Source organism: Mirounga leonina, unplaced genomic scaffold (genome assembly GCF_011800145.1).
Source record: "Mirounga leonina isolate KUSES-001 unplaced genomic scaffold, KU_Mleo_1.0 Mir_114, whole genome shotgun sequence".
Lineage (NCBI taxonomy): Eukaryota > Metazoa > Chordata > Mammalia > Carnivora > Phocidae > Mirounga > Mirounga leonina.
Window position 1 is genome coordinate 13058543 of NW_023270265.1, and position 10582 is coordinate 13069124.

The following is a 10582-nucleotide window of genomic DNA, read 5'->3' on the forward strand; positions in this document are numbered from 1 at the left end:
GACAGGCCACAGAGATTGGTGCAGAAGAGACCTGGCCCTCTGAGGGTCTACGGTGCACAGTGACCCAGGAGGTCACTGGAGGAGACCAGGCCCCAACAGTGCTTGTGCTCTCTTCTCAGGCTCTGTTCTGACCTCTCCAGCAGCCAGGACCTCACCTTCTTTCCCAAGCCTATCTCTTGCTTCCCTTCTGGGATATCCCACACCCTTTGCCATCCATTTTAGTCTCATTATTACCACCCTAACTGGCCCCCAGGCCTCCTTCTTAGGCCCTCTGTTCTTCCCTCTCCTTGTTAGTGGTTCTGAACCTTGGCTGCCCTTTGGAATCACTTGGGCGCCTCCCACCCCAGAGACGAAAGCCCAAGACCCCCACCTGCCCCTGCAGGGTCCCTGGGGTCCACAGCCCCATCCCTGGATCACCCACTGGGTCCCCCATACCGTGGGCCCCTGTCCTCATGCCAATTCTGGAGCCTCTCACCTGCCCACTTGTACCCACATTTTGCCCTTGTGCCTATTTCCCCCTCCTGAATGGCCTTTCCTCACTCCTGGGTAGATGTGGGCAGCTCGCTGGCCCTGGATGTGGGCTTCCATCCCATCCGCAGGGACCCCTATCTCTGGATCACCTGGCCAGAGATGGCCCGTGGTGTCACTGAGTCCGGCAGGAAAAGGGTGTCTGAAACCACACTGCTCCCTGAGCCCTGATGAGTGAGCCCTGGCCTGGGGGTCAGATGGAACAGACAGCTAGGCACCCCCTGGGGTGCCTATCTGAATACTCTGTGCGGGCTCCTCATGGGGGAAATCATGGTAGCCTGTCCTTCCCACAGCCCGGGCAGACGGTGTGAAGACCACACCCAGCCACAAGGCTGGCAGAAGCTGGCCCAGTACCTGGGGGTGCTGCGTACCTAGCCAGGTTGAGCTAGACTTCTCTTGAGCAATGTTATGATCTTCCTGTGGGCTGCCAAGATCCCCAGCTGCATATTTCACTCATGGCACAAAGGGTGACGGGAGCTGCTGTGTTTCCACTCAGCTGAGAGAGGGTGTGGGAGGGTACCGCGTGGGCGTGGGCGCCGTGGGAGCCTTGGGGCTGGTATGAAGGCACCACACGCAGAGGGTGGCCTTCTCTGGAAAGGTGTGTGGGCCAAGGAAGGGGTTTTTAAGGAAGGAGGGCATTAAACGTGTTTAAAGGCTCTTTGGGTGTAGAGAAGGAGTGAAAATGCAAGAGAGAGAACAGAACAGGGACACCAGTTCCATAAGAAGCAGGTGTGGAATGGGAGCCAGGGCATAAGCAGAGACTCTGACATTAGTTAGGAAGGAAAACCCAAACCCTCTGTTGTGACATTTAAGGGAAATGGGCTGGGAATGGGGGCATGTCAGAAAAGAGAGGGCATTCTTTCCATGTGCTCTGAGGTTGTTTTTGTCTGGGGGCGATTGCAGGTGCTGAGTATGGGGTGAAGTAGTGAGGTCAGAGGTAGGCAGAGGTTTGAAATCGTCATTGGGATAAAAATTAACCTATGGCTGGTATCCATCTTGAGTATTGATCGTGGACTTGGAGTCACCCTGATGAGTCAGGCCTGAGTGAAGACACCCCTGGTCCAGGAACACGGAGCTTGTTTTAACCAGTTGTGTACAGACCCAGGGACTCATTCTGTCCCATCCAGAGCGCTAGTTCTCCATCCTTGATCAGCCCCACCAGTCCTTCCAGAACCTTCTACAGAGTCTGCTGAATCTCCCTCTTAACAGACCACTCAGTGGGGTTCTCTCCTGGTGTCTGCTCTCTGGCCTGGTGAGTCAGCAAATGTGGTTTTGTTCCTTTGTGTGTTTGAGCTCCAGTGCCTTTGTTTTATCCTTTGACCACTGGGGATAAAAGAATGAGCTGCCATGGCTGTAGCTTCTCATTCTTTCCTTATTTATTAATTTCCCTCTTCTGGTTTCCGTCTCAGTCAACAGGGACAGCATCTGCAGATCTATCTCTCGATTTAGTCCATTTTTTTCTCTTCAATTATGTCGAGTCATATTAGATTTCTAATTTAGTGCCATTTTAAAACTTTGATCGTCTTTAAACTCTACCATTTTCATAATTAGTTGTTCTTGTCTTATAGTTTTTCTTTATTTTGTTTGAACATTTCACCCACTCTTATTTTAATTTCCCTTTTAGGTTGCTCTATTATCTCTGCTTTCTGGGCCCTGAATTTGTTTCTTTTATCTGCTGGCTCTCCTTGGCTAGATACCTAGGATTTTTTTCCCCCCTTGAGCTCCTCTTTAGCAGGAAATGTTTCCCATGAGACCCCCCAGTACTCTGGTTGGGGGAGGCATCCTAGAGGGACAAGGTCATATTTGGTTTTGCTGGAAGCTGGAGATTCTGTTAGGTCCAGATGGACTTTAACGCTAGCTTCTCAGCTCAGATTTCCCACACCACGCACACCGCACTGCTGACTTGGGACCCTCATCTCCCACTGGAGCTTGGGGCACGTGGCCCTCCTCTGTGCCCTGGCTTGGGCTTGGGCTGAAGATTTTCATCCTGTTTTATGGGGAGCATTGCCCTCAGCAGCTCTGACATAAAAGGGAGCAGATCCAGCTCTCCGTGTGTCTGGGAGCTGAGACTTCACCTCTCAACTCATCGGGTCAGAGGGCCTTGACTCTTTAGCCATAAGTCTTGTGCTCAAGTGTTCAATGCCTAAGAACCACTCACTGTTGTGAATTGACTTAACTTCAGATTTCTTCTTCTTCTTCCTCCTCCTCTTCTTCTTACATTTCTGGCAGTTAGAAAATGGCTTTTCTTATTTTTTAGCTGGAATTTGTGAAGCACTGAGGCTTCAGTGGAGACGGGTGGGCATTAACTTCTGAGGGCACCAGCCTGGCAGGGCTGTATGTTTTCCCCCAGTGGCGTTCAGTAGCCCAGGACAGGCACAAGAAAGGCAAACAATTGGTTTCATCCAGTTGACTCAGAGGTTTTACCCTGAGTGTGTGACACAAAGAAATGGGGCCAAGGAAGAGCAGCATATTGGAGTGAGATTGACCTAGGCGCTGGGCCCTGGGGCCTGTGCTGGAAAGAAAATGGGAATGACTATGGGTGGCAGGTCCTGATGGGGTTAAAAAACAACGGGGTGGGAGTATTAAGTCAATAAACTGGATGTGTCCATGGTGTTGGTGAGAGGCAGGTGTCTTAATTGTGCGGTCAGTGGATTACAAGGCTCAGGGTGTGGTCAGGGGTGGGCAGGTGGCTTGCAGTGCAGGGAGGTGGGGGCTGAGAGGTCAAGGATAAGAGGTCATGACATTGGAAGGGACATCCCATGGTGGTCAAGGTTTGCTGGGATGACAGCAGGCACTGGGCTGCATGGCTGTGTCAGCTGAGTATGAGGTCTACAGCCAAAGGGAAAGAGAGGGATGGTTGGGGGAAGAGGGCAGAGAGTGGCACAGCAGAGTGGCAGGGTTCTTCCCTGAGTCCTTGACAGTGAGCGGGGTCCATGCCCTGGGGCCCACTGGGCTCTGGCACAGGGGCTGGAGCGGGCCACTGGCACAGACCTAACCGCCCCAGCTGGGAGTCTGCTCTTAGAACAGGAGGCGATGTGGGAGGCCTGTGGGCTGGAAAAGTGCATGCTGAGGGTTTAGGGCACTGCAGGGTCCCCCCCACCCCCTGCCAAGTACCCTCCCATTTCTCCAGGTTTTAAAGAAATATCAGCAGTCTCCAGAAAAGAGAAAAACAGTGTCACCATTGACGGTGTGACAGAAAATGACACCTACCGGACATGCAATTAACTAAGTAGTGACACAGAAGTCTCCGTATTTGTTCTACGGCTCTCTTAACCCTGACGGTTGAATGGGACTAGTAAACGAATGTAAGCTCTGAGCGCCATCTCCTGGAACAATCTACCACATCACACTGACCTCCCGTCATCCTCATGCCCATCCTCAATGAGGCAACTGAGCACCGAATGCCCGAGGCTACAAGGCAGGAAGGCCCCTGGGGAAGGGGGCCCTGCAGGAGATGCACATCGCCTCCTGTGCCCAGGGGACTTGCGCTGATTGAGCCCCAGCCCATCTTGGAGGGTGCTCCTGGCCCTGGCCCACCGAAAGCAGGGCCCCTGTCCCTAACCTTCTTCCCCTTTATGGCCTCCTGTCTGTGTGGCCAGCACCTCTCACTGCCAGCCATCTGCTTCCTGAGCCAGAGTTTGCTTCCCAGGGATGTCCACCGCCCATGGGTAGCGGGAAAGAAAAAAATGAAATTCAGGATTTCTAGTTACAAGAAATTGCATTTTTGGACTTGAGAATCCCAGGTGACCTTTGGGCTCACAGGCTGCAACACTGGGCATTCTGTATGTCGTTGGAGCCCCAGAATTGCCATAAGGGTCATGAACATGGGCAGGGGCCCCCAGAATGTCGAGGCACCAACACGCTCTTCTTCAGCTCTTCATTTGTCAAAGGAGATGGTGAGTCCCCAGGGTCCCTTCCCGATCTTGCTGTCTGACCTAAGTAATTGGGTCCCGACCCAGCATTGCCTCAAATTCCCAGGGAGCTGTCACGCAGGACCTGCCACGTGGGAGCCCTCACTGGGTGGGTGAGTGCAGGGCACCACGCACATCATCACGCTCAATCTCCACATAGCTGTCGTCTCTACAGAGGGGAGAGTGACCTGCCTGTGGTCACCCAGCTTGTCCTTAACCACGGATCTTTTCACAGGATCCCCCGTGTCCCCCAGAACCCACCCCTTGAAAAGGGACTCCTGACAATATCAGTTGGTAAATGGCTGTTATGGGCTGAATTGTGTCCTCACCAAATTAATCTGTGGATGCCCTAATCCCCTAGTACCTCAGAATGTGACTATATGGAGATGGGGTCTTTAAAGAGATAATAAAATTAAATGAGGTCACTAGGGTCGGCCCTGTTCCAGTATGACTGGTGTCCTTAAACAGGGGATGAGGACACGGACACACACAAAGTAAAAGCCTGTGAAGGCGCAGGAGGAGATGGCTGTTTACCAAGCAAGGAGAGAGGCCTCAGCAAGAATGAGACCTGCAGACACCTTGATCTTGGACTTCTAGCCTCCAGAATTGTAAGAAAATGAATTTCTGCTGTTTAAGCCGCCGAGTCTCTGGCACCTTGTTATGCAGCCCGTGCAAACACAGTACCGCTGGATGGAGACGCACTGCACGTCCCGTCTGCGGCTAACTGAGCTCAGACTGCACGTGAGGGACCAGACTTCTCCGTCTCCCCACACTGCGTAAGCCCAGCCTCCCTCCCCCAGCTGGCACAGGCCCAGGCTGTAGGTCAGAGGCAGCAGGAAGGCGTGGGACCCTAAGAGAAGGGGCAGGAGCCGGGGGCAGGTGAGAGCGGACCCCGAGGGGCTCTTACTTGCTCACATGGCTCAGCTTCTTGGGGCATCAGGAAGACAAAGAAAGTGGGAGAAAGGATGTAGGGCAACGAGGGCGCCACTCACGGAGGGACAGTTGGATCAGGCTGCCCAGCATGTGGCAGACAACGTTGGAAGCACCTGCTCAGCCCATGGTCACACCCTCCACCCTGCTCCCACACCCGGTGCTGGGCCTCACAGCAGCCGTGTGCCCACATGCACATCCTTCCCGCATCCACGCGACACTGGACAGCAGCCAGTCAACCTGAGCAGAGGACCGGCAACGACTGGGGCCGTTGGACAGCTAAGTGCACAGGGAGGTGGAGACGGGGGCGAGAGTGCTGGAGGGACAGAGCCCGGAGACCACAAGGCCCAGAGGAGGCCACGTTTGCAGGAGAGCCCGAGAGAGAAGGCATTGTTCCCACGGGCTTTCCAGGGTCTGCTCCCGCGGGGCCTGGCTGCCTCTCTGACCGCAGGTCCGGACCCGCAGCTGTTTTTGCTCTGTTCGGCTGCTCTCTGGTGTGCGGTCAGGCTGTGGTTTCCTGCAGGCAGGGCCCTTATGGCAGGATGCCTCCAACTTTTCCATGGAAATTCCTCGATTGACAGGGGATGTGAACAAGCAGAGGGCACACTCTGAAGTGGTCTGTGAAATTTTTGTAAGCTTTGTGGTTTATCTGAAAGATTCACAATTCCACACTAGAATTCTGCGTATTGAAGAGTGTAGATGTCATATGCTATGAGGGCTCCTCCTCCTCCAGCATTGGGCCAAAGTCCTGTCCTGCAGGAGGCCCTGCATAGCTGTCCCCAAGCCACCCAGTGCCAGCCTTCTGTCCTGGTGGCGCTGGCGAGGCTGGGTCCCAGGGCCCATCACCACCTAGCCTCCCCTCTGGCAGGTGGCCATGGCCCCAGACCTTTGTCCTCACTCCTTGTCCACTCTACCCCCTCTCTCTGAGACACTAAGCACCGCCCCTCAGGAGCTGCTGCCTTGACACAAGGTGGAAGACAGATGGATCTCAGACCACTTGTTTCCCACTGCAAACAGGCCGTACCAAGGGCCTGGAGACCTGCTTGGAGTGTGGAATGGGAAACAGGGAGAGCGAGGGAACTGAGTGGACGTTTCTGTAGACTACTTTACCACGGGAGCAGATCGCCGAGCACAGCACAGCGAGAAGCGCCGGGCAGTGCTTGAGAAATAAAGTTTCCTTCTGCCACCCTGACCGCCTTGACATCCCGAGCCCACTGCACGGACAAGGACAGGGGAGGAGTTGTTACGTGTGCACCCTCCTACATGGAGGCGGGCGTGCGTGCGCCGCAGCTTGCACGCTCATGAAGGAGGTCTGTGGCTGAGCCAGGTGGGGTCTGAGGGAGGCTCCTGGCTTCCAGAAGCACACGCTTTGGCCCAGGCTCAGAGGTCCACTCTGTGTCTACAGGGGCCACTTCACGTGACACCAAGAGGCACTCAGAAAATGTCTAAGGTAAGGAGTAAGCATTGCCCAGTATATTCCGCCTTGTACACGTTTCAGCTCAGGACAGATCCGATGTCAGACTTACTTTCTAAAAATGTCCTACCCTGCCCAAAAACCTCGGGCAGGAGGTGGAGACAGGTGACCTGCAAGTCAGCTGTCAGTGGTGGGCTATGCCCCTTTCCCCTTTGAGAAGGCGAGGAGCCCCCGGTTGATGACAAGCCAGAAGATCTGTTGAGCTAGAACCTGGGACGACAGGGCGGGAGTGTGGGCCCCGGGAAGGGGACTCCAAAGAGACTCCCTTTTCCTGCTGCCTCCGGATACTGTCAGCCCCGGAAGCAAGGCAAGGGTCAGTGGCTGCGGGGGGGCCAGGGGCAGGCCAGTGTTCCTCTCAGATGTCCATGCCTACTTCCCTCCTCAGCTCAGGCATGAGGAAGGAGTGATGAGCCCTATTTCATATTGGCTAAGAGTAAGAAGGCTCTCAGCGTCCGGTAACGAACAGGCATGTTGGTTTCAGTCAGGACGATACCCTTCTCCACGCAGGGTCACAGAGGCTCTGAGACGGGCGCCACCTTATGGTTCTACATGGATATAACGTCGGAGCACGGAGCTAGTTTCAGAAAAGTGTCCTTGGACCTCTCAGGCCGGGGTCATGCTTTCACCAGTTACAGACAAAATACTCCACTTCTCGAGAAGAGATGAAATCTCTCTATACACTTTCATGTTGTTTTAACTCCTTTTATGTCCAATAAAAAAATGTTTCACAAACTTTTCTTGGTATCATGAGTACAACAGACATTCTTTTCCCAATCCTCAAAAGACTGACAGTCGAGGCAGCTTTTTAAAGCTGGATGTGGCGGCTCTTGGCTCATTTGTGCATGACCCCTAGGCACCAGCAGCTCAGTGAAGAACCAGTGGAACTCATCCCACACTGCACAGGCATTTGTGACCTACCTGTCTGGACCCTTTCCCACGGGGCCGCACAAGGTGTCTGTGGCTGAGCCGGGTGGGGCCACCTGCTAGCCAGGCGTCTGGCGCCCCTCCTTACCACGTTCTGTGTTTACACCGCCCGTGATTTTCACTCTTGTAACACCAGAGTGAACCAAAACATTGACGACGGCCTCACATTCCATGAGGGACGTCATGGAGCAGTTGCTTGCTCTCTTTCAAGCACCTATAGAGTTGCTCTGGAACGGGTCGCGGAACGGGGCTCCAGTGGAACTACCAAGACCCGTGCCACAGGGTTAAGCCTCTTCTTCTACTTCCTCCATTTCGAGTTGGCTTATTTCTCTGAGACACCGTATGCCTGGCATTTTTGCCAGGAAAAGCCCTATTATAAACAGCTTGGGAGACGGTTGTGCTGGTGGATGTGCAAAGGGCCCACGATGGGGCAGGAGATGTTCTCTCTCACGGTTCCCATCCTGGCTGGTGGCGGGACACAGATCTGGGGGGGACGGGGAGGTGGGGAAGGGGTCCACGAGAAAGAGCAGCTCCAGATACAAATGCTTTGGAGAGTTACGCTGCAAACAGTCTCCACATACATACACACAAGCCATGCCAGGAAAACCTTTTATTTTTTTAAAAAAATGATGGTCATTGATAACCAGCCACTTTAATCCATACAGATTAAAAACCCAAACCTGACATATTTTTCCCTATGTTTGTCTTACAGAAATTCCACAGAAAAGCATAATTTTGACATTCAAGGATATGAGGATGAAGGCGGAGAGGACTTTAATTTCCTATCAGCGTGGGTTGGAGATGACTGGTTATGTCCTGCCAACAGCTAACGGCAAATAAGGGAGGGTTTACATTCTCGAGGGAAATGGAGAGGATCCTCTAAAGTTCTTCTGGGCTTAGGGACCATTTGGGGTGTCTGGAAAGAGAAGTTGCCCTGGCAGCTTGGTGAGCTTTAGGGGTGTTTGCCTCTTTCTAGGACACATTCAAAAGTGGGTAGCCAAACTATGAAAACCAAGAACGTGGAGTGAAGGAGGGGAGAAACTAGTCTTTCTCTTTGCATAAAGTTAGGGAACGAGACACAGCATCATATCCATATTTCAGAGACATTTGGGACTTTTTTGGCCAAAACCCCAGGCACCGCAGCCCTTGGTGACAGATGAAGAGCAGGCTGTGGGGAGTGGGAGGCATCCATGTCTGCATCCACAGGACACCAAGGTGCTTTGTCCTGGCAGGAGCAGTATAGACTGTATGTCTCACACAGTGGAGCGATGTTCTCCAGGTAACAACCTCGTTTGCTGATCAGCAACAGATTCCAACTCCTTTGACTGTAAACCAAGACTCGATACGTATGTCTAATTCAGTGCACAAAGGGCTCTTAATAATCTTGGGGTTTTGGTGCATTAGAGGCTGGGCTAAGAGGGCGGGAGTGACAAAGTGGTCCCATAGACTGCTCGGGTAGGGGGAGAGATCAGCGGCAGCATTCTGGAGGGGATCTGGGAGCACATGGGTGGGGAGTGTTGGTACCGTGAGCAACAGTTGTTGAGGGGGAGGCATGTCTGGGTGGGTGGAGGGCAGATCTTTGGGCAGCAGGGCAACTGCCTGCAGGGGGACTTCATTAGGGTGAAGTCGAAGAACCGACCCTGTAGGGAAGAGAAGAGAGAGACGGTAGCTGAGGAGACACTGGAGCAGAAAGCTATGGTTTCTCCAGCTGCTGGGCCTGCCGAACAGCTTGTCTACTTAAGCCCGTGCTTTTCCTGTTGCCCAGAACCCCGCTGATCCCCCTGCTGGATCTGTGGGGACCTGCTGGTCTCAGAAAGCCCCTTCAGTCCCCACAGGTGCTCCATGTAGTGGGCAGACTTGGGGCTTCCGTGAACCTGTCATTCATTCATTCATTCAGAGGGTTACCTTGAGTTCCTGTGAGTCAAAAAGGGAGCCGACTGCTGCTTTCTCTTTCTGAGACTGTCATCATCATCACTCTAATTTTAAAAATCCTTACGAACCCCTTAGAATGATCTTGGTTTTTCCCTCCTAATGTAGCCACATTAGAAAAACAACATACCTAAAACTCCTAAGACCCCTTGGATTTCTAAGTATGTTCTTAACAAACCTGGGACACCTGGAGCCTGACCTCGTCCTTTTTCACACCCACAAGGATGTCGAGCCAATGAAACTTTCGGGAAATACACACTTGGGGACCTGCACCCCTCTGTGCAGAGTGGAGCCGAGCCCAGAGATGGGCAAGGATTCTTCTCAGTGACTTTCCCTGGTGGACATACTTTGTGAACTGTCACTTTGTAGGCCACATTCTATGTAACATCACCTTAGTGTCCATCAAGTTAATATTTTATCTTTCATAGATAAGTATTTTTGCTTTCCCTGATCATAAAAGTAACACTTTCCCATTGCAGAGAACCCAGACAATACAGACAAACATGCATGAGGAAATAGAAGTTGCTTGTTTCCAACCACCCACGATGACCACTCTGAATAGAATCTTGAACTCTCTGCATATAGCAAGTTCTTTGATCATTTATTTAGCAATCCCTTTTATGATCTCTACTCCCTAGCTGGCCATTCTCACCTCCAGACCCATAGCCCAGGCATGCGTTCTGCGGCCACCTTCCACCTGGCTACCCACATTATCCCTGCTCACTTTCCCTGCCTCCTTCTCCTCAGGTCTTCCCAGCCTCCAGGTCACCAGGCCCAGCCTCAGGATCTACTCGGCCAGGGTCAGACCCTTTCCTGAGCCACCTGTGTCTCTGGCCACCTATCCATTCTCACCTTCCTGCGCACCCACGGACCATCCAGGCCCTCA